The 25,392-nt window shown below is 57.5% G+C and overlaps 2 long non-coding RNA genes across 4 annotated transcripts; both read left to right on the top strand.

Annotated features, from left to right (window-relative positions):
• Window positions 1-3,461: 3,461 nt before the first annotated feature.
• Window positions 3,462-22,618, top strand: LOC137454505 (uncharacterized). 3 transcript variants are annotated; one of them, XR_010990614.1, is made up of 9 exons: window positions 3,462-3,504; window positions 5,288-5,366; window positions 7,108-7,269; window positions 7,363-7,441; window positions 17,246-17,407; window positions 17,501-17,579; window positions 18,595-18,965; window positions 19,567-19,668; window positions 21,898-22,618. It is a non-coding gene; the product is annotated as an uncharacterized lncRNA (long non-coding RNA). The 3 variants fall into 3 exon arrangements; XR_010990613.1 differs by lacking the exon at window positions 3,462-3,504 and adding an exon at window positions 3,980-4,053; XR_010990615.1 differs by lacking the exons at window positions 3,462-3,504; window positions 7,108-7,269 and adding an exon at window positions 3,980-4,053 and having other exon boundaries at window positions 21,898-22,613.
• LOC137454506 (uncharacterized) lies at window positions 8,069-10,287 on the top strand. Its single transcript, XR_010990616.1, has 2 exons — window positions 8,069-8,201; window positions 9,669-10,287. It is a non-coding gene; the product is annotated as an uncharacterized lncRNA (long non-coding RNA).
• Window positions 22,619-25,392: the final 2,774 nt, after the last annotated feature.

The following is a 25,392-nucleotide window of genomic DNA, read 5'->3' as shown; positions in this document are numbered from 1 at the left end:
CCTCCCAGTGTCTCCCAGTCCTTTCCCAGTCTGGGAGGAGGCTGGCAGGGACTGAGAGGCACTGGGAGGGACTGGGAGCCATACCTGCAGCAGCTGGAGTCAGTTCTGGAGCCCTGGGAGACAACTGGAAGCATCAGGAACCCAACTGGGAGCACTGAGAGTATGTCCCTGTCGTAGTTTGGGCTGGCTGCCCTCTGCTACAGGGGTGTTTCCTGTGTCCAGAAGTCCAGCCCAGTGGGTGGACACAGGAAATTAGGTTATTTCCTACCATGATCCCTTGCACCACTATAAGTTTCACGGCGGGGTCTGGCACTTGCTCTTTTCTTCCTCCTCCGTCAGCCGGTAACTGGGGGAGAGATCTCCTGGCTTTGGGCCTGGCTAGGCCCAAGGCCACGGGGGGATGGGCAGTCTCAGATCTGGCCAGCTGAGACTAGCCTAGCAGTGGGAGGGGGAAGAAGGAGCCCTGGGGGTCTCGGGTGTACCCTCAGGTGGGGATGGGATTTCTCTGGGTCTGTTTTGGGTTCTTTTCTCTTGTCACTGTATTTCTAGCTCTCTGCACGCACTCACTGTTCTATTTAAACTTTCCATCACTTTTGCAATCTGTTTGTCTGAGTCGTTATTTCTGCGCGTGGTGGGGAGGGGGGGCCTGCCCCAACCCATTACAGTCCCCATAGCTCCCAGTGCCCCCCTGAGCCCCTCCAGACTGCCCCAAAGTCTCTCCGCAGTCTCTGAGTTTTTCCCAGTGCCATTCAGAGCCCTTCCCAGTACCTCCCGGTTAACCCTTATAGTTCTCCAGTGCCCCTCACTCCCCCCCAGTAACCCTCCCCCCCCAGAGTCCTTCCACAGCCTCCCAGTACCTTCTAGTACTTCCCAGTAACCCCCAGTTCCTCCTAGTACCTCCCAGTCTCACATAATCAACCAGGTTTGAAGAGACCTCAGATCTCATCAATTCCCTCCTATGTCTGCATCCCTATCCCCTCCTCACAATTAAACCGTGGCTCCAGGTGCCACATCCAGTTCTTTTTTGGAACACCTCCAGGGATGGGGACTCCACCACCTCCCTGGGCAGCACATTCCAATGGCCAATTCCTCTTTCTGGGATGAACTTTGTCCTCACCTCCAGCCTAAACCTCCCCTGGCACAGCCTCAGACTGTGTCCTCTTGTTCTGGTACTGGGTGCCTGGGTGAACAGACCAACCCCCACCTGGCTACAACCTGCCCTCAGGTAGTTGCAGAGAGCAAGAAGGTCTCCCCTGAGCTTCCTCTTCTCCAGGCTAAGCAACCCCAGCTCCCTCAGCCTTGCCTCACAGGGCTGTGCTCCAGACCCCTCCCCAGCCTTGTTGCCCTTCTCTGGACACCTTCCAGCATCTCAACATCTTTCCTAAACTGAGGGGCCCAGGAACTGGACACAGAACTCAAGGTGTGGCCTGACCAGTGCTGAGCACAGGGCAGAATGACCTCCCTGATCCTGCTGGCCACACTGTTCCTGATGCAGGCCAGGATGTATTTGGCCTTCTTGGCCACCTGGGCACACTGCTGGCTCATGTTCAGCTGGTGTCAACCAGCACCCTCAGGTCCCTTTCTGCCTGGTTCCTCTCCAGCTAGTCTGACCCCAGCCTGTAGCAATGCCTGGGGTTGTTGTGGTAATGTGTAGAACCTGGCACTTGCATGTGTTCAATCTCATGCCCTTGGACTCTGCCTGGAGGAAAGCAGAAAGTATCTATGGAAGGTTTCAGGACAGGAAAGAACAACAGGCTGCTGACGACGGAAGAACGGTCTGATGATAAAGAAGAGCTGACTGCAGTAAACAGCCTGAAGCGCGAGACAGAAGGACGCTCGCCTCCATGCTGGAGAAGCTCAATCCCTCCCAGTCTCCTTCTCATCTTGCAGCGTGGCAGATTTCCCGGAGTGGGAAAGCAGAGCCGCGCTCTCTTTGGTCAGTGCAGTTTAGGTGGGAAGTGCTTCCACTGGCTCCACTGGTCCAGATCGCCCCAGTTTGGGCTCTGTTTACTTTGGGGCCATTTGGGCCCATTTAGGTTCCTCTTTGGGACTTTTTTCCCAGTTGTTCCCAGTCCCTTCCAGTTCCCTCGGAGCTCTCTCACAGTTCTCCCCAGTGCCTCCCACTTGAGCCTCCACTACCTCTTAGTCTCTACCAGTTTCCTCCCAGTTTTCTTTCAGTCTCTGACAGTTTCCTCCTCCTTCCCTCCCAGATTCCACCTCGTGCCCTCCCAGTCCCTCCCAGTTTCTTCCCAGTCGCTTCCAGTTCTCTGCCAGTCCTTTGGTGGGGGGAAACTGTTGGGACCGGGAGGGCACCGGGAGGAGGCCATTACTGTGTAGTTTGGTAATACCGACGGCTGCAGCTGGTGCTGAGCTAAACAGAATGATCACAGAAGGCTTTTGCTCTGAAGCCAGAGCTGCCTGCTGGCGGAACGAACGTTTTTCTGACAGCTCTTGGAGGAACATTTCTGTACAGGTGTTCCCCAGGGCTCCTCAGCTGCTCAGAACTCAACGTGTTGCCTCGGAGGGGAATAAAACCCATGGAAAGCTGAGCGTGAGGTGACAACGCAGGCACCGCCTCCCCCAGCGTGGCGCCGCCCCCTCAGCGTGGCACCGCCCCCCTCCAGCGTGGCACCGCCCCCCTCCAGCGTGGCACCGCCCCCCTCCAGCGTGGCACCGCCCCCCTCCAGCGTGGCACCGCCCCCCTCCAGCGTGGCACCGCCCCCCCCGCGTGGCACCGCCCCCCCAGCGTGTCACCGTCCCCCTCCAATGTGGCACCGCCCCCCTCCAGCGTGTCACCGCCCCCCCGCGTGTCACCGCCCCCCCCAGCGTGGCACCGCCCCCCCTCCAACGTGGCACCGCCCCCCTCCAGCGTGGCACCGCCCCCCCCGCGTGTCACCGCCCCCCCCCGCCTGTCACCGCCCCCCCCCGCCTGTCACCGCCCCCCCCCGCCTGTCACCGCCCCCCCCCGCCTGTCACCGCCCCCCCAGCGTGGCACCGCCCCCACAGTGTGGCACCGCCCCCACAGCGTGTCACCGCCCCCCTCCAGCGTGGCACCGCCCCCCTCCAGCGTGTCACCGCCCCCCTCCAGCGTGGCACCGCCCCCCTCCAGCGTGGCACCGCCCCCCTCCAACGTGGCACCGCCCCCCTCCAACGTGGCACCGCCCCCCCAGCGTGGCACCGCCCCCCTCCAGCGTGGCACCGCCCCCCTCCAGCGTGGCACCGCCCCCCCGCGTGGCACCGCCCCCCCCGCGTGGCACCGCCCCCCCAGCGTGGCACCGCCCCCCCCGCGTGGCACCGCCCCCCACAGCGTGGCACCGCCCCCCTCCTGCGTGGCACCGCCCCCCTCCTGCGTGGCAACGCCCCCACCAGCGTGGCACCGCCCCCCAGCCTGAACCCCACCCCCCAGCATGGCACCGCCCTCAACAACATGGCGCCAGATGCTTTAAAATGGCTCAGTGCAGGGTTGTGGCTGTTAGAGGTTGGAGCTCTTCTGCTGTGTCCCAGGTCAGTGCCAGTCTCTGCTGCTTTGTGGGGTTTCTCTATAGCAGCCGCTGGAGCTGCCCGGGGCTTGGGGGGGTGGCCACCGGCGGGGCAGCGCGGGGCTTTTGGGGGGGGGAGGGGGGCGTGTCCGGGCTTGGCCGGTGGGGCTCTGCGGGGGTGGCGGCTGCTGCTTCAACCGTACCCAGAGGCCCCGTGGGAGCTCAATGCTGCCACCCTGTGTGTAATGGCCGGCAGTGCAGCCGTGCCGCGGCGTGTGCCGCCCCGGGGGAGCTCAGTGCTGCCACCCGGTGTGTAACGGCCTGCAGTGCAGCCGTGCCGCGGCGTGTGCCGCCCCGGGGGAGCTAATTTCTGCAGCCTAACTGCGCTGAATGCTCGAAAATTCTTAGGGGAAGAGCGGAGAGCTTGACTCGAGCGTCGCTATGGATCCGGCGCCTGCGCCCTGGCCCGGCTCTGCTCGCGCCAGGGGGGCAGCGTCCCGGTGGTCCCTATGGATACGGCGCCTGCGCCGCAGCGGGTCCGGTCCCGGTGTCGCTGCTGGCCCGGGACTCCCAGGTGTGTTCCTTCCGGCGTCTGAAGGTGGTCTGGGGCCATCGGCAGGGCTTTTGGGGGTGACGGAGGAGGTCTTGGGGACACCTAAAAGGGTCTGGGGATATGTAAAGTTCTGGTGGGGCCATCTGAAAGGGTCAAGGGTCGTGGAGAGGCAGCTGGGCACCTCCGACGGACCCTTTGGGAGGTCTCTGCAGGCTCCCGTGGGAGCTGGGGGTGTCTCGGGGTGGGTTTGGGTTTGGGTTTGTGCTGCAAACAGCGTTGATAATGACTTAGAGAAAGACACACAAGAGACTCAGTAAGTCTCTTGTATCGTGCTTCTATTCTGGCGCCTGACACAGGTAGGATCATTTCAAAAGAGCTGTGTGTCTTCAGAGAGGTTTGGGCAAACTTTTATACAAAAAGTTATCTGTCTATAATGACAGAGGTCCAGATGCTGCCTATCTATACAAAGCTTATCTATCTAAAAGAGCAGAAGTACACATATCATGCAGGTGTCCTTTATCTTATCCAAAAGAGCATCTTGTCCAAGACTAACAGAAGTGAATCACTGACAAATCCTGTTATTCCTTCTCTATCAAAAGGCTGTCTGCCAGCCCCTCTCCCCCTCCCTGCGTTCCAGCATTTCAGCTAACAAGCGGAAAATTCTTATCAACTCTGTGATTCTGTTAATGAGACTTTTCTGTTCATCAATTCCCCCCTTTCTCACAGCCAACAGTATATTCCTATACTATATTTTCTTAAGGCAAACTTTGGACCCAGGCTTTCTGAGCTATCTTTCCCATGCTGACACTTGTGGAAGTTACTCTCAGATGTAGTCACCCAGTCTGATGCCCCCCAAGTCCAATTCATTGAGGCTTCCCCAAATAAAGGGGTCCTCATTTGGCCTCGAGGAAGTTCAGTGCATATCCAACAGTTAGAGAGATTAGTTTGCAAAGCCAATTCTTGCCTAACGTGTAAGTACATATTGCCTTCCCATCCCTCAATTTCCTTGCTGTGCTGCAAAGATTTTGAGGGGAATTTCTAGGTATTAACTACAGCCAGGGCAATCCTTCAAGTGCCCTAGGAATGCAGTGAAAACCTTTTGGGAATTGTTCCTGCTCTGGTACTCCTCAAGCTATGAGGAGCTCTTCAGGGCAGCTCCAAGGTTAGGTTTGGATTCTCCTGGAGTCTCACACAGAACGAGTCTCACGATTCCAGTGGTCTAATTTCATAGCTGCATTTTCTTCTCTCTGCCTAGGTGAGAGGACGACCTCACTAATGAAGAGAGATAGCCTGAGCTCTGCAGGAACCTTGAACCCAAGCAGCCAGTGCCTTCTGTGAGTACAAGCTGTCCTTGTTCAACGTGGAAGTAGTTGAGAGCTGAAGCCAGACCACACCTTAATTCCCTCAGCTTCCTCTTCTGCAGATTAAACAGTCCCAGTTCCTTCAGCCACTCCTCATAAGACTTGTTATCCAGACCCCTCACCAGCTTTGTGGCCCTTCTCTGGACTCACTCTCTCACAAGGGGTGTCCTGGGGAACACCACTTGTGCCCGGCCGGCCACCGGCTGGGTTTAACTCTGTTCCCCACCGCTCTTGGGGCCCAGCCATCCATCCTGTTCTGCTGTCCAGCAGTCCCTTTGAAAAAAAATCCATCTGAAAAAAGAAGTAGCAGAGAAGGAAAGTTGAAGCTGCAAAGACTGCAGTCCTCTCAGTTCTGGTTGTAGCCGGGTGGGGGTTGGTCTCTTCTCCCAGGCAAGCAGCGCCAGAACAAGAGGACACAGTCTCAAGCTGTGCCAGGGGAGGTTTAGGCTGAATGTTAGGAAGAGGTTTACAGCTTGGCCAAAGACTCTTCTGATCCCTGTCTTCTGGTCGTGACCAGCAGCGTGCACGGGTGGCCAAGAAGGCCACTGGCAACCTGGCCAATATCAGGATCAGAGTGGCCAGCAGGAGCAGGGAGGTCATTCTGCCCCTGCACTTGGCACTGGTTAGGGCACACCTTGAGTCCCGTGTCCAGTTCTGGGCCCCTCCGTTTAAGCAAGACGTTGAGTTGCTGGAAGGTGTCCGGAGAAGGGCAACAAAGCTGGGGAGGGGTTTGGAGCACAGGCCTGTGAGGAGAGGCTGAGGGAGCTGGGGTTGCTTAGCCTGGAGAAGAGGAGGCTCAGGGGAGACCTTCTTGCTTTCTACGACTCCCTGAAGGGAGGTTGTAGCCAGGTGGGGGTTGGTCTCTTCTTCCAGGCAAGCAGCACCAGAACAAGAGGACACAGTCTCAAGCTGTGCCAGGGGAGGTTTAGGCTAGAGGTTAGGAAGAGGTTCTGCACAGAGAGAGTGATTGCCCATTGGAATGTGCTGCCCAGGGAGGTGGTGGAGTCACCATCTTTGGAGGTGTTCAGGAGGCGACTGGATAGGGTGCTTGGTTGCATGGTTTAGTTGATTAGGTGGTGTTGGATGATAGGTTGGACACGATGATCTTGAAGGTCTCTTCCAACCTGGTCCGGTCCATTCCATTCCATCACCATCTAATCAACTAAACCACGGCACTGAGTGCCTCATCCAGTCTCTTTCTAAACACTTCCAGTGATGGTGACTCTACCACCTCCCTGGGCAGCACATTCCAAAGGCCAATCTCTCTTTCACCCTGCTCTATTCTATTCTATGAAGACCTTCTTCCTAACATCCAGGTTTAATTGGTGAGAGCAACGGACTTGGTTGCTGCCACCCGCTGCTAAGGGGTCTGAGTGGCCCCCAAATGGGGTTTGGAGGCAGGTAAAGGTTTCTTTTGTCATGTGAAGGGGTTTTGTGGGCATCTAGAAGGGGTGTGGAGCCCCCTTGAAGGGTCTGTGATAGTGTTATGGGGTTCTGGGCTGGTCCACCAGCGGGTCTGGGGACATTAGAAGCGTCTGGGGGTACCTAAAACGGAGCTGGGCGTATCAGATGGGGGGTTTGGGTGCCTCCAAAGGGGTTTTGTGGGCATCTAAGTTGGGCAATCTGGGGGGGTCCTGAAGGAGTTGGGGGGTTCTCCTCAAGCTATGAGCAGACACACAGACAGTTGTTAAGGGACTTTCTTTGATCATTCCAGGTCTGGTATGCTGGGACTGGCAGGATCTTCCTGAGCTGTCCACGTGCAGTTTCTGTCGACACTCTTCAGCTCGTACATCCGGTTTGCTGACAGAGGGTGTGGGGTTTGTGGGGCCCGGCAGCGAGACTTTTCCAAAGAGGAGCTCTTCAGGGCAGCTCCAAGGTTAGGTTTGGATTCTCCTGGAGTCGCACACAGAACGAGTCTCACGATTCCAGTGGTCTAATTTCATAGCTGCATTTTCTTCTCTCTGCCTAGGTGACAGGACGACCTCACTAATGAAGAGAGATAGCCTGAGCTCTGCAGGAACCTTGAACCCAAGCAGCCAGTGCCTTCTGTGAGTACAAGCTGTCCTTGCTCAACGTGGAACTAGTTGAGAGCTGAAGCCAGACCATACCTTAATTCCCTCAGCTTCCTCTTCTGCAGATTAAACAGTCCCAGTTCCTTCAGCCACTCCTCATAAGGCTTGTTATCCAGACCCCTCACCAGCTTTGTGGCCCTTCTCTGGACTCACTCTCTCACAAGGGGTGTCCTGGGGAACACCACTTGTGCCCGGCCGGCCACCGGCTGGGTTTAACTCTGTTCCCCACCGCTCTTGGGGCCTGGCCATCCATCCTGTTCTGCTGTCCAGCAGTCCCTTTGAAAAAAAATCCATCTGAAAAAAGAAGTAGCAGAGAAGGAAAGCTGAAGCTGCAAAGACTGCAGTCCCCTCAGTTCTTGTGGTACCCTCTGTGAGATCCTAAGCCACCTGAACTGAGCCGGTCAGGCAGCCAAGCTAGTGCAGCAGTGTCTTCTGGAGAGCTGATAGGAGCCAGTTCTGTGGGGTTTGTTGAAGTGAGTGGCCAGTCATTCTACATGAACAATTGTCTTAGTGCTTGCAAGTAGGAGGCTCTGAAGTGTGGTACTTTGAGAGCTCCATTCATACTTGCCCTTCAGGAGGAGCCAGCTCTTTCATTGAAGGATCTTCCTGAGCTGTCCAAGTACAATTTCTGTTGACACTTTTCAGCCCTTACATCCGGTTTGCCGACAGAGGACGTTGGTTTGTGGGCCCTGGCAGCGACAGTTTTCCAAAGAGGAGCTCTAAGGCCAGCTGCAAGGTTAGGTTTGGATTCTCCTGGGGTGCCTGTGCTTGAAAGCCCCCCAGAGGGCCGTGCAGAGTGGTGCTCGCAGTAGCTCTGTGCAAGTCTGCCATGGGCTCAGGAGGCCAGTATCTAGAGAGAGGGAGAGGGAAGGACAGAGACACTTCTAAGACAGTTTTAAAGAAATAATTATGAGAAGAGGCAAATTAATTCTGGGGACTCATGTGATATATCTGTTTAAGAGAAAAAAAAATGAAGGAGGTTTCTGACCATAACCAGACTGACAAAGCACAGTAATGTGGTTTCCTATGGGATTCAACTCCTCCTGCATTGCACAGGACACTTCAACAGCTGTCCTGACGAGCTATAAGTAATGAACTTAATCCACCCTGTGCGAGCAATGGGGCAAAAGATTACAAAATCCATGTATGCAGTTGAGATGTGTTACGTTGGGACGCCCAGGATACACCTCATCGAGCTCTCCTAGTGTTTAGACGCAAGATGGAAGAAGGAAGGGTGAAGACAGAGCAGAAGGTCTATTTAAATATGAAACTCCTAGGCTGAAAGAAAAGAAAAACATTTTAAAGAGCACTCAGTGAGACTCTGTCACCAGCATAGCTAATCACAGAATCACTGAGTGTTAGGGGTTGGAAGGGACCCCAAAATAGCATCCGGTCCAACCCCTGTGCCAGTGCAGGATCACCTGGGGCAGGTTTTGAATGTCTCCAGAGACTCCACTAACTCTCTGGGCAGCCTGCTCCAGGGCTCTGGCACACACAGTGAAAAGGTTTTCCCTTCTGTTCCTGTGGAACTTCCTCCTTTTATTCGTCGGACACAGCGAAGCCGCTGGGTCGTGTTGCTGCGGCAAGGTGACCCACCCTGTAGTTCAGGGCCTGGGTCTGTGCCTTCATGGCAGCCTGTTCCCTTGGCACCCTGTCAGCTTAACAGCCCTGTACTTGGGGTCTGTGTGACGAGTTGTGGAGCCCTCCATCCCCCTTCTGTCCCCAGCAGCAGCCCAAGGTCCCTGTAAGCAGGGCTGGGGAGGCTGCTTTAGGCAGCTAACAGGAACCAACCTTGCCTGGCCCTTAGGGGGCTGAGGTCAGTCCCTGGGCTCCTGAAGAGGTGGTGTTGCGCTGCTGCCAGGAGGGCCGGCCCGTAGGTGGGGCACGGGCCAGAGCCTGTGGCTCTCTGTGGGGCTTTTTGGGAGTGATGCTGAGGCCTCACTCTGTCCTGTTGGCATCCTTTGTCAGGGTAGCCAGATCCTAGGCCTGATGTCTATCGTTAGCTCAATTGCAGAATTTCCTCGTCTGCTGTTCCTGTCCGTAAATTTTTGCCAGTGCTTCTGTAATAAAAAGGTTTTTATTTCTCCTGTAACTTGCAAGCTGGTGACCTCCTTAGGAGCACCACTGTGTTGTTCACAAAGTTCTTTGCTGTTGCAAAGCTGGGAGAAGTGTGAGGTTCAGCTGATGAAGTTTCTCTCTTTAGGGGTGTCTGCTCAGCCGTCCTCTTCCTGGATCTCGGAGCTTTGTCTCTCCCTGTTTGCGGTGCCCCGACAAGGACTTGTGCCGACACATCCTCGGGAAGCTGAAACCACCAAAGGGTTTAATGGGTGAGAGCAAAGCTCAGCTGTGTGCTGAAGCTGCAAACCTTGCCCAGAAGGCTGTCCCTGGCTCGGGGTGATAAAAAGAACAGGAGCGTAGCCGCTCGGCTGTCTTTCCTTCTGTGATGCCACAGGGGGGTGGGCGAGGATACAGCAGAGGAGCAGTGAGGGAGGGGTGAGGGCAGCCTCCCACAAAGGCTGCTTGCAGACCTGAAATGCCAAATGTTTGAAATGCCAGGACGTTCTTGGAGGGGAGGGAAAGCCCCGGGAAAGTGTAAGAGTGAGTGTGAGGTGTTCAGCAGAGGAACAGCGGTGCTGCTTATTGAGAGATTGCAGAAGGGCAGTGATTTGTGTGCAGAAAGGCCTTGACGTGACCCCCCTCTGTTCTGTAGAAAGGCTTCTAGAGGAGAAAAGCACATCCTGAGCAGAGCCACGGGGGGGTGTGGGGTGTGGTTTGAAACAGAAATAGCAACTGTCTCTCAATTAAAACAGTGGATTGTCTTTCGTGTGTGTGTGTGGTGTGCTGGTTTTTCATTGACTGGAAAAAGCTCTGCAGGGAGACCAGCTGATCTGCTCCCGAGGCACAGCAGCACCGGACCTGCTGAGCGCTGGGGGCCTGTTAAGGAGGGTCTGCTGTCATCTGAAGTGGGCTTGGGGGTATGAAAGGGGAATTTGAGGGCAATAGGATGGCTATGGGAGGGGGTGGGGAAGCGCCGTGCGTCACAAGGGGGCGGGGCTTGAGTGCAATAGGATGGCTATGGGAGGGGGCGGGGAAAGGGCTGAGGGAGGTTGCAGGAGGCGGGGCAGGAGGACTGGAGGCGGGGCTGGAGGGCGACAATAGGATGGCTATGGAAGGGGGCGGGGCTCGAGGAGGGCAGCAGGATGGCTATGGGGGGCTATGGAGTCCCTGTTGTGTCGGCACAAGGGCTACGGCTGCTGCGACGGTACAGCCTCGCCCTGCCAGCCTAGCAGGGGATCTCCTGCTTGGCTTGTGTGGGCTCCAGGTAGGGTTTGATCTCTGTCAGTCAGGAAGGAAAGGCTGAAAAGGAAATTGCTCTGTCCACGCTTTTACCGAGGAGCTGAAACTTCTGCCAGTGTAGACTCCAACGGAGCAGGTAGGTAAGCAAGCAGAAGTCCTCTGATGGGTATAACGGGGGTGGCAAAGAGACTTCCCTTGTTTCCAGTGTGGAAAACCTCTTGTTTGTCCCCTGACCCCAGGAGCTTCTCACAGGGGCTGTGTTCCTCACTAACAGCAAGGCTGCGCTCGGCCCCTGGGGATGCTGCAACCGGAGCAGAGAAGTTGTGCTCCTGGCAGTTCTCTCTCCACCTGGATCAGGATGAAGGTGCAGGCCATTGCTCTGCAGCTGGGCACTGCTGAGAGCTGCAGCTGGTGCCCAGATCAAAGACAGCTTTGTCTCTAAGGCCAGTGCTTCTCTGCAGAGAAACCAAGATTTCTCTGTAGGTGTTGCCCAGGGTTCCTCATCTGCTCAGAATGCCCAGCTCCAGTGCCAGGCTGATGTCCCCTCACAGCCGTCACTCTGTCAGTGCTCGCCTAGGAGTGCCGGAAATCTTCCTGGAACTATTGGAGAAAAGGAAGCTTTGTCTGTCTCTGTTTGCGGTGCCCTGAGAAGGACTTGTACCGACACAGGCTCAGAAAGCTGAAACAAAACAATGAGAGCAACAGATGGAAGAGATTGCTTGATTGCCAGCAAGAAATGCACCAACTGCAAGGTGGTTTTGGGGTAGTAAATCCCAGAAGGTAAATCAACATTGCCAAATGGCAGTGTTTCCTCTTCACCATGGGTTACCCTATTAGAATATGTATTTCCAGCATAGAGGGGATCTTTGCTGCGTGACTAAGAGTGGGATCGTTCCAGTGGGAAACATCATCTGCTCCTGAGCCATTGGAATCTCTCCCAGAGAGACGCAGAGCTGCTGTGCTGACAGGCAGAAGCAACCAGAAGGGTTTCAGGTTAGGGGTAGGTGTTGATTCTGGCCTAGAAACCCCTTAATGAGTTTTGTGCCTTGTTACCTGAGAAACAAAGTTTGTCCTGTTGTGTTTCCACCCCTAGAAAAAGCTGAAGAGCTTTGGTTCATCATGCTAAGTTGGCAGGGCAGGAAGACATCAGCGCCCAGCCTCCAGCCACGCCCGCTGGAACATGCTTTCCAATTAGTGCGCTACCTCTTAGGTTTCCAACCTGGGTATTCAAAGAACGCCGAGGAAAGGGGGGGCAGGTGCTTTTGCCAGGCAGCCTCCAATGAGCAGGCCCGGGGCAACGAGGAGGCGGCAGCAGCCAGCATGTACAGGCATTTCCTGGGGCTCAGTGAATGTTTAGAGCTCAGGGGCTCAGCCTGTGTTTCCGCTTCCTTTTCTTCAGCACAGGAGTTTGGTTTGGCTGTCCGGAGCCTTGCTCTGCACCCGAATGCCGTACCGAGCGTGAGGGAAAGATGAAGCGACACCCACGTAGGCACCCAGGGAAAAAGCGGAGGTTGTCTTAGGAGCCGGTTTGAGACAAAATTCACCCAACTCATTCTGCGGTGGTGTACGGGAAAGAGTCAGTAGGGGAAGCCGCAGGACAGCCTGCAGCAAAGCTCAGGACTTGCTCCCTCGCCTCTGCCTTCTGCACGTCTCCTCGTTGGCCGCCTGTAAGCGAGACGCTTCACCAGCTGGCTTGTTTGAATTCAGCAAAGTTATGGCATGGAAGTTATCTGGTAGGAGTCGTTGCTAAACAGATGCAGTTGAAGCTTTGTATCTTCCGTTCTCTCTACTAGTTATTCTAATCTTGCCCTGTTGGTTTAGCCCATCAGTTTTCATGTTCTCTTCATCTATTAGTAGCAGAAGAAAGGGCCCCTTGATTCCAGTATTTCTTGCTGTAGTTCAGAGGTAGAGTTGGCTTTCCCTCTGACCTTTTATACTTGTACTTTGTGTTAAGTGGAACCCAAAACTGAATAGGATACTTTGTGTAAAGCTTGAGCAGCCCTTAACTTTCGAATTATTATACTGCATGCACTACTGCTTTGCAACATTCACAGGACTGTGGTGGTGTCAGACAGTTCACTTGCATTTAGCTCCTCAGGGGCCAGGCCTTCCTTTGGGCTGATAGTCTTGGCCAAAGCTGCAATGTTCAGTCCTTGCTGTGAAAGGCAGGAGGTGCTGGCTGGGCAGTTTGCTTTATTTTGTGCCTTTCTGGGGGCGAATCAAAGGGAGTGGGGGGATTGTGGGTGGGCTGGTTCTGCCACGTGGGGCAGGGGGCTGCTGCAGCAGAGGAGCAGGTGAGCGAGGGCTGGGGGCCCCCCCCTAAAGTGCTGAAAATTCTCCGAGGGCACCACACTATCTTTAAAAGTGTAAGTACTGGGGTGAGGCGAGGCGGAGGCAAACCTCTGGTTTGCAGCTGGAGAGGGAGGGCTTGGAGTGACTGGTGCGTAAGAAAGCTTTGGAAACGACCCCTGTCTGCCCTCTCTGCTTCTAAAAGGCTTTTAGCATTGGAAAATAAAACCCACGTGGGGGCCCGGCTGCTGCCCACGCCCAGGGAGGTGCTCAGTGCTGCCACCCGGTGTGTAACGGCCGGCAGTGCAGCCGTGCCGTGGCGTGTGTCGCCCCGGGGGAGCTCAATGCTGCCACCCGGTGTGTAACGGCCGGCAGTGCAGCCGTGCCGCGGCGTGTGCCGCCCCGGGGGAGCTAATTTCTGCAGCCTAACTGCGCTGAATGCTCGAAAATTCTTAGGGGGAGAGCGGAGAGCTTGACTCGAGCGTCGCTATGGATCCGGCGCCTGCGCCCTAGCCCGGATCTGCTTCCCAGTCGCTTCCAGTTCTCTGCCAGTCCTTTGGTGGGGGGAAACTGTTGGGACCGGGAGGGCACCGGGAGGAGGCCATTACTGTGTAGTTTGGTAATACCGACGGCTGCAGCTGGTGCTGAGCTAAACAGAATGATCACAGAAGGCTTTTGCTCTGAAGCCAGAGCTGCCTGCTGGCGGAACGAACGTTTTTCTGACAGCTCTTGGAGGAACATTTCTGTACAGGTGTTCCCCAGGGCTCCTCAGCTGCTCAGAACTCAACGTGTTGTCTTGGAGGGGAATAAAACCCAATGGAAAGCTGAGAGTGAGGTGACAACGCAGGCAACGCCCCCCCCAGCGTGGCACCGCCCCCTCAGCGTGTCACCGCCCCCCCTCCAGCGTGTCACCGCCCCCCCTCCAGCGTGTCACCGCCCCCCTCCAGCGTGTCACCGCCTCCCCCAGCGTGTCACCGCCCCCCCAGCGTGTCACCGCCCCCCCCAGCGTGTCACCGCCCCCCCCCAGCGTGTCACCGCCCCCCCCAGCGTGTCACCGCCCCCCCCAGCGTGTCACCGCCCCCCCAGCGTGTCACCGCCCCCCCGAGCGTGTCACCGCCCCCCCAGCGTGTCACCGCCCCCCCAGCGTGTCACCGCCCCCCCCAGCGTGTCACCGCCCCCCCCTCCAGCGTGTCACCGCCCCCCCTCCAGCGTGTCACCGCCCCCCTCCAGCGTGTCACCGCCCCCCTCCAGCGTGTCACCGCCCCCCTCCAGCGTGTCACCGCCCCCCTCCAGCGTGTCACCGCCCCCCCTCCAGCGTGTCACCGCCCCCCTCCAGCGTGTCACCGCCCCCCTCCAGCGTGTCACCGCCCCCCTCCAGCGTGTCACCGCCCCCCCTCCAGCGTGTCACCGCCCCCCTCCAGCGTGTCACCGCCCCCCTCCAGCGTGTCACCGCCCCCCTCCAGCGTGTCACCGCCCCCCTCCAGCGTGTCACCGCCCCCCCTCCAGCGTGTCACCGCCCCCCTCCAGCGTGTCACCGCCCCCCTCCAGCGTGTCACCGCCCCCCTCCAGCGTGTCACCGCCCCCCTCCAGCGTGTCACCGCCCCCCTCCAGCGTGTCACCGCCCCCCTCCAGCGTGTCACCGCCCCCCTCCAGCGTGTCACCGCCCCCCTCCAGCGTGTCACCGCCCCCCTCCAGCGTGTCACCGCCCCCCTCCAGCGTGTCACCGCCTCCCCCAGCGTGGCACCGCCCCCCCAGCGTGGCACCGCCCCCCCAGCGTGTCACCGCCCCTCGCAGCGTGTCACCGCCCCCCCCAGCGTGGCACCGCCCCCCCAGCGTGGCACCGCCCCCCCAGCGTGGCACCGCCCCCCCAGCGTGGCACCGCCCCCCCAGCGTGGCACCGCCCCCCCAGCGTGGCACCGCCCCCCCAGCGTGGCACCGCCCCCCCCAGCGTGGCACCGCCCCCCCAGCGTGGCACCGCCCCCGCCCAGCGTGGCACCGCCCCCCTTCAGCGTGTCACCGCCCCCCAGCCTGAACCCCACCCCCCAGCATGGCACCGCCCTGAACAACATGGCGCCAGATGCTTTCAGGGTTGTGGCTGGTAGAGGTTGCAGCTCTTCTGCTGTGTCCCAGGTCAGTGCCAGTCTCTGCTGCTTTGTGGGGTTTCTCTATAGCAGCCGCTGGAGGTGCGCGGGGCTTGGGGGGGTGGCCACCGGCGGGGCAGCGCGGGGCTTTTGGGGGGGGGGGGGGGGGGGGGGCGTGTCCGGGCTTGACCGGTGGGGCTCTGCGGGGGTGGCGGCTGCTGCCTCAACCGTACCCAGAGGCCCCGTGGGAGCTCAATGCTGCCACCCTGTGTGTAATGGCCGGCAGTGCAGCCGTGCCGCGGCGTGTGCCGCCCCGGGGGAGCTCAATGCTGCCACCCGGTGTGTAATGGCCGGCAGTGCAGCCGTACCGCGGCGTATAGCGCCCCGTGGGAGCTCAGTGCTCAACCCTGTGTGTAAGGGCCGCAGTGCAGCCGTGCCGCGGCGTGTGCCGCCCCGTGGGAGCTAATTTCTGCAGCCTAACTGCGCCGAATGCTCGAAAATTCTTAAGGGAAGAGCGGAGAGCGGAGAGCTTGACTCGAGTGTCGCTATGGATCCGGCGCCTGCGCCCTAGCCCGGCTCTGCTGGCGCCACAGGGGCAGCGTCCCGGTGGTCGCTATGGATCCGGCGCCTGCGCCCTAGCCCGGCTCTGCTCGCGCCAGGGGGGCAGCGTCCCGGTGGTCGCTATGGAAAAAAAATCCATCTGAAAAAAGAAGTAGCAGAGAAGGAAAGCTGAAGCTGCAAAGATTGCAGTCCCCTCAGTTCTGGTTGTAGCCGGGTGGGGGTTGGTCTCTTCTCCCAGGCAAGCAGCACCAGAACAAGAGGACACAGTCTCAAGCTGTGCCAGGGGAGGTTTAGGCTGGATGTTAGGAAGAGGCTTACAGCTTGGCCAAAGACTCTTCCGATCCCTGTCTTCTGGTCGTGACCAGCAGCGTGCACGGGTGGCCAAGAAGGCCACTGGCAACCTGGCCAATATCAGGATCAGAGTGGCCAGCAGGAGCAGGGAGGTCATTCTGCCCCTGCACTTGGCACTGGTTAGGGCACACCTTGAGTCCCGTGTCCAGTTCTGGGCCCCTCCGTTTAAGCAAGACGTTGAGTTGCTGGAAGGTGTCCGGAGAAGGGCAACAAAGCTGGGGAGGGGTTTGGAGCACAGGCCTGTGAGGAGAGGCTGAGGGAGCTGGGGTTGCTTAGCCTGGAGAAGAGGAGGCTCAGGGGAGACCTTCTTGCTTTCTACGACTCCCTGAAGGGAGGTTGTAGCCAGGTGGGGGTTGGTCTCTTCTTCCAGGCAAGCAGCACCAGAACAAGAGGACACAGTCTCAAGCTGTGCCAGGGGAGGTTTAGGCTAGAGGTTAGGAAGAGGTTCTGCACAGAGAGAGTGATTGCCCATTGGAATGGGCTGCCCAGGGAGGTGGTGGAGTCACCATCTTTGGAGGTGTTCAGGAGGAGACTGGATAGGGTGCTTGGTTGCATGGTTTAGTTGATTAGGTGGTGTTGGATGATAGCTTGGACACGATGATCTTGAAGGTCTCTTCCAACCTGGTCCATTCCATCCCATTCCAATCAACTAAACCATGGCACTGAGTGCCTCATCCAGTCTCTTTCTAAACACTCCCAGTGATGGTGACTCCACCACCTCCCTGGGCAGCACATTCCAAAGGCCAATCTCTCTTTCAACCTGCTCTATTCTATTCTATGAAGACCTTCTTCCTAACATCCTGGTTTCATTGGTGAGAGCAACAGACTTGGTTGCTGCCACCCGCTGCTAAGGGGTCTGAGTGGCCCCCAAATGGGGTTTGGAGGCAGGTAAAGGTTTCTTTTGGCGTGTGAAGGGGTTTTGTGGGCATCTAGAAGGGGTGTGGAGCCCCCTGAAAGGGTCTGGGATAGTGTCAGGGGGTTCTGGGCTGGTCTACCAGCGGGTCTGGGGACATTAGAAGCGTCTGGGGGTACCTAAAATGGAGCTGGGCGTATGAGATGGGGGGTTTGGGTGCCTCCAAAGGGGTTTTGTGGGCATCTAAGTTGGGGAATCTGGGGGGGTCCTGAAGGAGTTGGGGGGTTCTCGTCAAGCTATGAGCAGACACACAGAGAGATGTTAACGGACTTTCTTTGATCATTCCAGGTCTGGTGTGCTGGGACTGGCAGGATCTTCCTGAGCTGTCCATGTACAGTTTCTGTCGACACCCTTCAGCTCGTACATCCGGTTTGCTGACAGAGGGTGTGGGGTTTGTGGGGCCCGGCAGCGAGAGCTTTCCAAAGAGGAGCTCTTCAGGGCAGCTCCAAGGTTAGGTTTGGATTCTCCTGGAGTCGCACACAGAACGACTCTCACGATTCCAGTGGTCTAATTTCATAGCTGCATTTTCATCTCTCTGCCTAGGTGACAGGACGACCTCACTAATGGAGAGAGATAGCCTGAGCTCTGCAGGAACCTTGAACCCAAGCAGCCAGTGCCTTCTGTGAGTACAAGCTGTCCTTGCTCAACGTGGAAGTAGTTGAGAGCTGAAGCCAGACCACACCATAATTCCCTCAGCTTCCTCTTCTGCAGATTAAACAGTCCCAGTTCCCTCAGCCACTCCTCATAAGACTTGTTATCCAGACCCCTCACCAGCTTTGTGGCCCTTCTCTGGACTCACTCTCTCACAAGGGGTGTCCTGGGGAACACCACTTGTGCCCGGCCGGCCACCGGCTGGGTTTAACTCTGTTCCCCACCGCTCTTGGGGCCTGGCCATCCATCCTGTTCTGCTGTCCAGCAGTCCCTTTGAAAAAAAATCCATCTGAAAAAAGAAGTAGCAGAGAAGGAAAGCTGAAGCTGCAAAGACTGCAGTCCCCTCAGTTCTGGTTGTAGCCAGGTGGGGGTTGGTCTCTTCTCCCAGGCAAGCAGCACCAGAGCAAGAGGACACAGTCTCAAGCTGTGCCAGGGGAGGTTTAGGCTGGATGTTAGGAAGAAGGTCTTCATAGAATAGAATAGAGCAGGTTGAAAGAGAGATTGGCCTTTGGAATGTGCTGCTCAGTGAGGTGGTGCCCAGGGAGTCACCATCACTGGAAGTGTTTAGAAAGAGACTGGATGAGGCACTCAGTGCCATGGTTTAGTTGATTAGATGGTGTTGGAATGGAATGGTATGGAATGGAACGGAATAGAAAAGAATAGACCAGACCGAGTTGGAAGAGACCTTCAAGATCATCGTGTCCAACCTATCATCCAACACCACCTAATCAACTAAACCATGCAACCAAGCACCCTATCCAGTCTCCTCCTGAACACCTCCAAAGATGGTGACTCCACCACCTCCCTGGGCAGCCCATTCCAATGGGCCATCACTCTCTCTGTGCAGAACCTCTTCCTAACCTCTAGCCTAAACCTCCCCTGGTGCAGCCTGAGACTGTGTCCTCTTGCTGGGCCCGGTGATGATCAAAGTTCTTTTCCAACCTGCTTACTCCTGTTTGGGTTTATTCTCCTGTATGAATTGTCAGTTCAAAGCACTCGAGAGAAATGATGTGATGGCTGTGCTGCAAAGCATCAGACTGGGGACCGAAAGACAACCTCCTGTGGATCGATGTACCGGGATATTCCAGGAACCTCTGTGCTGCCATAGACCTGGACTTAAACTCGTTCCAGATGCCGCGGTGTGTTCCACATGACAATCGCACTCGGCACGTGAAGAGTGGCCAAGAGACTTCCCTTGTTTCCTTTGTGGAAGGCTTTTGTTTGTCCCCCGGCCCCGGGGGCCGTGTTCCTCTCGGGCAGGCTGCGGACGAGGCTGCCCTCGGCAGCAGGCGTGCCGCAAGCGGAGCGGCGAAGCTGTGTTCCTGGCAGTTCTCTCTCCGCCTGGATCAGGACAAAGGTACCGGCCGACAAGGACTTGCACTGACACAGGGTCAGAGAGCTGAGAGCACCAAAGGGTTTAATTGGTGAGAGCAACAGACTTGGTTGCTGCCACCCGCTGCTAAGGGGTCTGAGTGGGCCCCAAATGGGGTTTGGAGGCAGGTAAAGGTTTCTTTTGGCGTGTGAAGGGGTTTTGTGGGCATCTAGAAGGGGTGTGGAGCCCCCTGAAAGGGTCTGGGATAGTGTCAGGGGGTTCTGGGCTGGTCCACCAGCGGGTCTGGGGACATTAGAAGCGTCTGGGGGTACCTAAAACGGAGCTGGGCGTATCAGATGGGGGGTTTGGGTGCCTCCAAAGGGGTTTTGTGGGCATCTAAGTTGGGGAATCTGTGGGGGTCCTGAAGGAGTTGGGGGGTTCTCAGTGAGGTTTTGGAGTCTCTGTGGAGTGCCTGCAGTCTCCTGGAGTGCCTGTGCTTGAAACCCCCCAGAGGCCGCGCAGAGTGGTGCTCACAGTAGCTCTGCAAGCCTGCCATGGGCTCAGGAGGCTGTGCAGCGGTTAAACCTTTTCTTTTGCTCAAGCACAATCTTTCTGAATTCTTTTCTTGGATTTTTTTTTTTCCCAGGGTGATGTGAAACTGTCTGATTTTGGGCTAAGCACAGCTGTTCAGAAGTCTCAGAGACCTGAGCTCTACAGGAACCTTGAACCCAAGCAGCCAGTGCCTTCTGTGAGTACAAGCTGTCCTTGTTCAACGTGGAAGTAGTTGAGAGCTGAAGCCAGACCACACCATAATTCCCTTAGCTTCCTCTTCTGCAGATTAAACAGTCCCAGTTCCTTCAGCCACTCCTCATAAGACTTGTTATCCAGACCCCTCACCAGCTTTGTGGCCCTTCTCTGGACTCACTCTCTCACAAGGGGTGTCCTGGGGAACACCACTTGTGCCCGGCCGGCCACCGGCTGGGTTTAACTCTGTTCCCCACCGCTCTTGGGGCCTGGCCATCCATCCTGTTCTGCTGTCCAGCAGTCCCTTTGAAAAAAAATCCATCTGAAAAAAGAAGTAGCAGAGAAGGAAAGCTGAAGCTGCAAAGACTGCAGTCCCCTCAGTTCTTGTGGTACCCTCTGTGAGATCCTAAGCCACCTGAACTGAGCCGGTCAGGCAGCCAAGCTAGTGCAGCAGTGTCTTCTGGAGAGTTGATAGGAGCCAGTTCTGTGGGGTTTGTTGAAGTGAGTGGCCAGTCGTTCTACATGAACAATTGTCTTAGTGCTAGCAAGCAGGAGGCTCTGAAGTGTGGTACTTTGAGAGCTCCATTCATACTTGCCCTTCAGGAGGAGCCAGCTCTTTCATTGAAGGATCTTCCTGAGCTGTCCAAGTACAATTTCTGTTGACACTTTTCAGCTCTTACATCCAGGTTGCTGACAGAGGATGTTGGGTTTGTGGGCCCTGGCAGCGACAGTTTTCCAAAGAGGAGCTCTAAGGCCAGCTGCAAGGTTAGGTTTGGATTCTCCAGGGGTGCCTGTGCTTGAAAGCCCCCCAGAGGCCGTGCAGAGTGGTGCTCGCAGTAGCTCTGTGCAAGTCTGCCATGGGCTCAGGAGGCCAGTATCTAGAGAGAGGGAGAGGGAAGGACAGTGACACTTCTAAGACAGTTTTAAAGAAATAATTATGAGAAGAGGCAAATTAATTCTGGGGACTCATGTGATATATCTGTTTAAGAGAAAAAAAAATGAAGGAGGTTTCTGACCATAACCAGGCTGACAAAGCACAGTAATGTGGTTTCCTATGGGATTCAACTCCTCCTGCATTGCACAGGACACTTCAACAGCTGTCCTGACAAGCTCTAAGTAATGAACTTAATCCACCCTGTGCAAGCAATGGGGCAAAAGATTACAAAATCCATGTATGCAATTGAGATGTGTTACGTTGGGACGCCCAGGATACACCTCATCGAGCTCTCCTAGTTTTTAGACGCAAGATGGAAGAAGGAAGGGGGAAGACAGAGCAGAAGGTCTATTTAAATATGAAACTCCTAGGCTGAAAGAAAAGAAAAACATTTTAAAGACCACTCAGTGAGACTCTGTCACCAGCATAGCTAATCACAGAATCACTGAGTGTTAGGGGTTGGAAGGGACCCCAAAATAGCATCCGGTCCAACCCCTGTGCCAGTGCAGGATCACCTGGGGCAGGTTTTGAATGTCTCCAGAGACTCCACTAACTCTCTGGGCAGCCTGCTCCAGGGCTCTGGCACACACAGTGAAAAGGTTTTCCCTTCTGTTCCTGTGGAACTTCCTCCTTTTATTCGTCGGACACAGCGAAGCCGCTGGGTCGTGTTGCTGCGGCAAGGTGACCCACCCTGTAGTTCAGGGCCTGGGTCTCTGCCTTCATGGCAGCCTGTTCCCTTGGCACCCTGTCAGCTTAACAGCCCTGTACTCGGGGTCTGTGTGACGAGTTGTGGAGCCCTCCATTCCCCCTTCTGTCCCCAGCAGCAGCCCAAGGTCCCTGTAAGCAGGGCTGGGGAGGCTGCTTTAGGCAGCTGACAGGAACCAACCTTGCCTGGCCCTTAGGGGGCTGAGGTCAGTCCCTGGGCTCCTGAAGAGGTGGTGTTGCGCTGCTGCCAGGAGGGCCGACCCGTAGGTGGGGCACGGGCCAGAGCCTGTGGCTCTCTGTGGGGCTTTTTGGGAGTGCTGCTGAGGCCTCACTCTGTCCTGTTGGCATCCTTTGTCAGGGTAGCCAGATCCTAGGCCTGATGTCTATCGTTAGCTCAATTGCAGAATTTCCTCGTCTGCTGTTCCTGTCCGTAAATTTTTGCCAGTGCTTCTGTAATAAAAAGGTTTTTATTTCTCCTGTAACTTGCAAGCTGGTGACCTCCTTAGGAGCACCACTGTGTTGTTCACAAAGTTCTTTGCTGTTGCAAAGCTGGGAGAAGTGTGAGGTTCAGCTGATGAAGTTTCTCTCTTTTAGAAGTGTCTGCTCAGCCGTCCTCTTCCTGGATCTCGGAGCTTTGTCTCTCCCTGTTTGCGGTGCCCCGACAAGGACTTGTGCCGACACATCCTCGGGAAGCTGAAACCACCAAAGGGTTTAATGGGTTTGAGACAAAATTCACCCAACTCATTCTGCGGTGGTGTACGGGAAAGAGTCGGTAGGGGAAGCCGCAGGACAGCCTGCAGCAAAGCTCAGGACTTGTTCCCTCGCCTCTTCCTTCTGCGCGTGTCCTCGTCGGCCGCCTGTAAGCGAGACGCTTCGCCAGCTGGCTTGTTTGAATTCAGTAAAGTTATGGCATGGAAGTTATCTGGTAGGAGTCGTTGCTAAACAGATGTAGTTGAAGCTTTGTATCTTCCGTTCTCTCTACTAGTTATTCTAATCTTGCCCTGTTGGTTTAGCCCATCAGTTTTCATGTTCTCTTCATCTATTAGTAGCAGAAGAAAGGGCCCCTTGATTCCAGTATTTCTTGCTGTAGTTCAGAGGTAGAGTTGGCTTTCCCTCTGACCTTTTATACTTGTACTTTGTGTTAAGTGGAACCCAAAACTGAATAGGATACTTTGTGTAAAGCTTGAGCAGCCCTTAACTTTCGAATTATTATACTGCATGCACTACTGCTTTGCAACATTCACAGGACTGTGGTGGTGTCAGACAGTTCACTTGCATTTAGCTCCTCAGGGGCCAGGCCTTCCTTTGGGCTGATAGTCTTGGCCAAAGCTGCAATGTTCAGTCCTTGCTGTGAAAGGCAGGAGGTGCTGGCTGGGCAGTTTGCTTTATTTTGTGCCTTTCTGGGGGCGAATCAAAGGGAGTGGGGGGATTGTGGGTGGGCTGGTTCTGCCACGTGGGGCAGGGGGCTGCTGCAGCAGAGGAGCAGGTGAGCGAGGGCTGGGGGCCCCCCCCCTAAAGTGCTGAAAATTCTCCGAGGGCACCACACTATCTTTAAAAGTGTAAGTACTGGGGTGAGGCGAGGCGGAGGCAAACCTCTGGTTTGCAGCTGGAGAGGGAGGGCTTGGAGTGACTGGTGCGTAAGAAAGCTTTGGAAACGACCCCTGTCTGCCCTCTCTGCTTCTAAAAGGCTTTTAGCATTGGAAAATAAAACCCACGTGGGGGCCCGGCTGCTGCCCACGCCCAGGGAGGTGCTCAGTGCTGCCACCCGGTGTGTAACGGCCGGCAGTGCAGCCGTGCCGTGGCGTGTGTCGCCCCGGGGGAGCTCAATGCTGCCACCCGGTGTGTAACGGCCGGCAGTGCAGCCGTGCCGCGGCGTGTGCCGCCCCGGGGGAGCTAATTTCTGCAGCCTAACTGCGCTGAATGCTCGAAAATTCTTAGGGGGAGAGCGGAGAGCTTGACTCGAGCGTCGCTATGGATCCGGCGCCTGCGCCCTAGCCCGGATCTGCTTCCCAGTCGCTTCCAGTTCTCTGCCAGTCCTTTGGTGGGGGGAAACTGTTGGGACCGGGAGGGCACCGGGAGGAGGCCATTACTGTGTAGTTTGGTAATACCGACGGCTGCAGCTGGTGCTGAGCTAAACAGAATGATCACAGAAGGCTTTTGCTCTGAAGCCAGAGCTGCCTGCTGGCGGAACGAACGTTTTTCTGACAGCTCTTGGAGGAACATTTCTGTACAGGTGTTCCCCAGGGCTCCTCAGCTGCTCAGAACTCAACGTGTTGTCTTGGAGGGGAATAAAACCCAATGGAAAGCTGAGAGTGAGGTGACAACGCAGGCAACGCCCCCCCCCGGCGTGGCACCGCCCCCCCCAGCGTGGCACCGCCCCCTCAGCGTGTCACCGCCCCCCTCCAGCGTGTCACCGCCTCCCCCAGCGTGGCACCGCCCCCCCCAGCGTGTCACCGCCCCTCCCAGCGTGTCACCGCCCCCCCAGCGTGTCACCGCCCCCCCCAGCGTGTCACCGCCCCCCCCTCCAGCGTGTCACCGCCCCCCCTCCAGCGTGTCACCGCCCCCCCCTCCAGCGTGTCACCGCCCCCCCAGCGTGTCACCGCCCCCCCCTCCAGCGTGTCACCGCCCCCCTCCAGCGTGTCACCGCCCCCCTCCAGCGTGTCACCGCCCCCCCTCCAGCGTGTCACCGCCTCCCCCAGCGTGGCACCGCCCCCCCAGCGTGGCACCGCCCCCCCCAGCGTGGCACCGCCCCCCCAGCGTGGCACCGCCCCCCCAGCGTGTCACCGCCCCCCCTCCAGCGTGTCACCGCCCCCCCTCCAGCGTGTCACCGCCCCCCTCCAGCGTGTCACCGCCCCCCCCCCGCGTGGCACCGCCCCCCCAGCGTGGCACCGCCCCCCCAGCGTGTCACCGCCCCCCCTCCAGCGTGTCACCGCCCCCCTCCAGCGTGTCACCGCCCCCCCTCCAGCGTGTCACCGCCCCCCTCCAGCGTGTCACCGCCCCCCCTCCAGCGTGTCACCGCCCCCCCCCCGCGTGGCACCGCCCCCCCCAGCGTGGCACCGCCCCCCCAGCGTGGCACCGCCCCCGCCCAGCGTGTCACCGCCCCCCTCCAGCGTGTCACCGCCCCCCCAGCCTGAACCCCACCCCCCCAGCATGGCACCGCCCTGAACAACATGGCGCCAGATGCTTTCAGGGTTGTGGCTGGTAGAGGTTGCAGCTCTTCTGCTGTGTCCCAGGTCAGTGCCAGTCTCTGCTGCTTTGTGGGGTTTCTCTATAGCAGCCGCTGGAGGTGCGCGGGGCTTGGGGGGGTGGCCACCGGCGGGGCAGCGCGGGGCTTTTGGGGGGGGGGGGGGGGGGGGGGGGGGGGGGCGTGTCCGGGCTTGACCGGTGGGGCTCTGCGGGGGTGGCGGCTGCTGCCTCAACCGTACCCAGAGGCCCCGTGGGAGCTCAATGCTGCCACCCTGTGTGTAATGGCCGGCAGTGCAGCCGTGCCGCGGCGTGTGCCGCCCCGGGGGAGCTCAATGCTGCCACCCGGTGTGTAATGGCCGGCAGTGCAGCCGTACCGCGGCGTATAGCGCCCCGTGGGAGCTCAGTGCTCAACCCTGTGTGTAAGGGCCGCAGTGCAGCCGTGCCGCGGCGTGTGCCGCCCCGTGGGAGCTAATTTCTGCAGCCTAACTGCGCCGAATGCTCGAAAATTCTTAAGGGAAGAGCGGAGAGCGGAGAGCTTGACTCGAGTGTCGCTATGGATCCGGCGCCTGCGCCCTAGCCCGGCTCTGCTGGCGCCACAGGGGCAGCGTCCCGGTGGTCGCTATGGATCCGGCGCCTGCGCCCTAGCCCGGCTCTGCTGGCGCCACAGGGGCAGCGTCCCGGTGGTCGCTATGGATCCGGCGCCTGCGCCCTAGCCCGGCTCTGCTCGCGCCAGGGGGGCAGCGTCCCGGTGGTCGCTATGGAAAAAAAATCCATCTGAAAAAAGAAGTAGCAGAGAAGGAAAGCTGAAGCTGCAAAGATTGCAGTCCCCTCAGTTCTGGTTGTAGCCGGGTGGGGGTTGGTCTCTTCTCCCAGGCAAGCAGCACCAGAACAAGAGGACACAGT

Source organism: Melanerpes formicivorus, unplaced genomic scaffold, assembly GCF_026170545.1.
Source record: "Melanerpes formicivorus ecotype bairdi unplaced genomic scaffold, bMelFor1.0.p_v2 SCAF_81, whole genome shotgun sequence".
Taxonomy (NCBI): domain Eukaryota; kingdom Metazoa; phylum Chordata; class Aves; order Piciformes; family Picidae; genus Melanerpes; species Melanerpes formicivorus.
The sequence above is the reverse complement of the archived record's forward strand: the minus strand, read 5'-3'. Positions and strand labels throughout refer to the sequence as shown.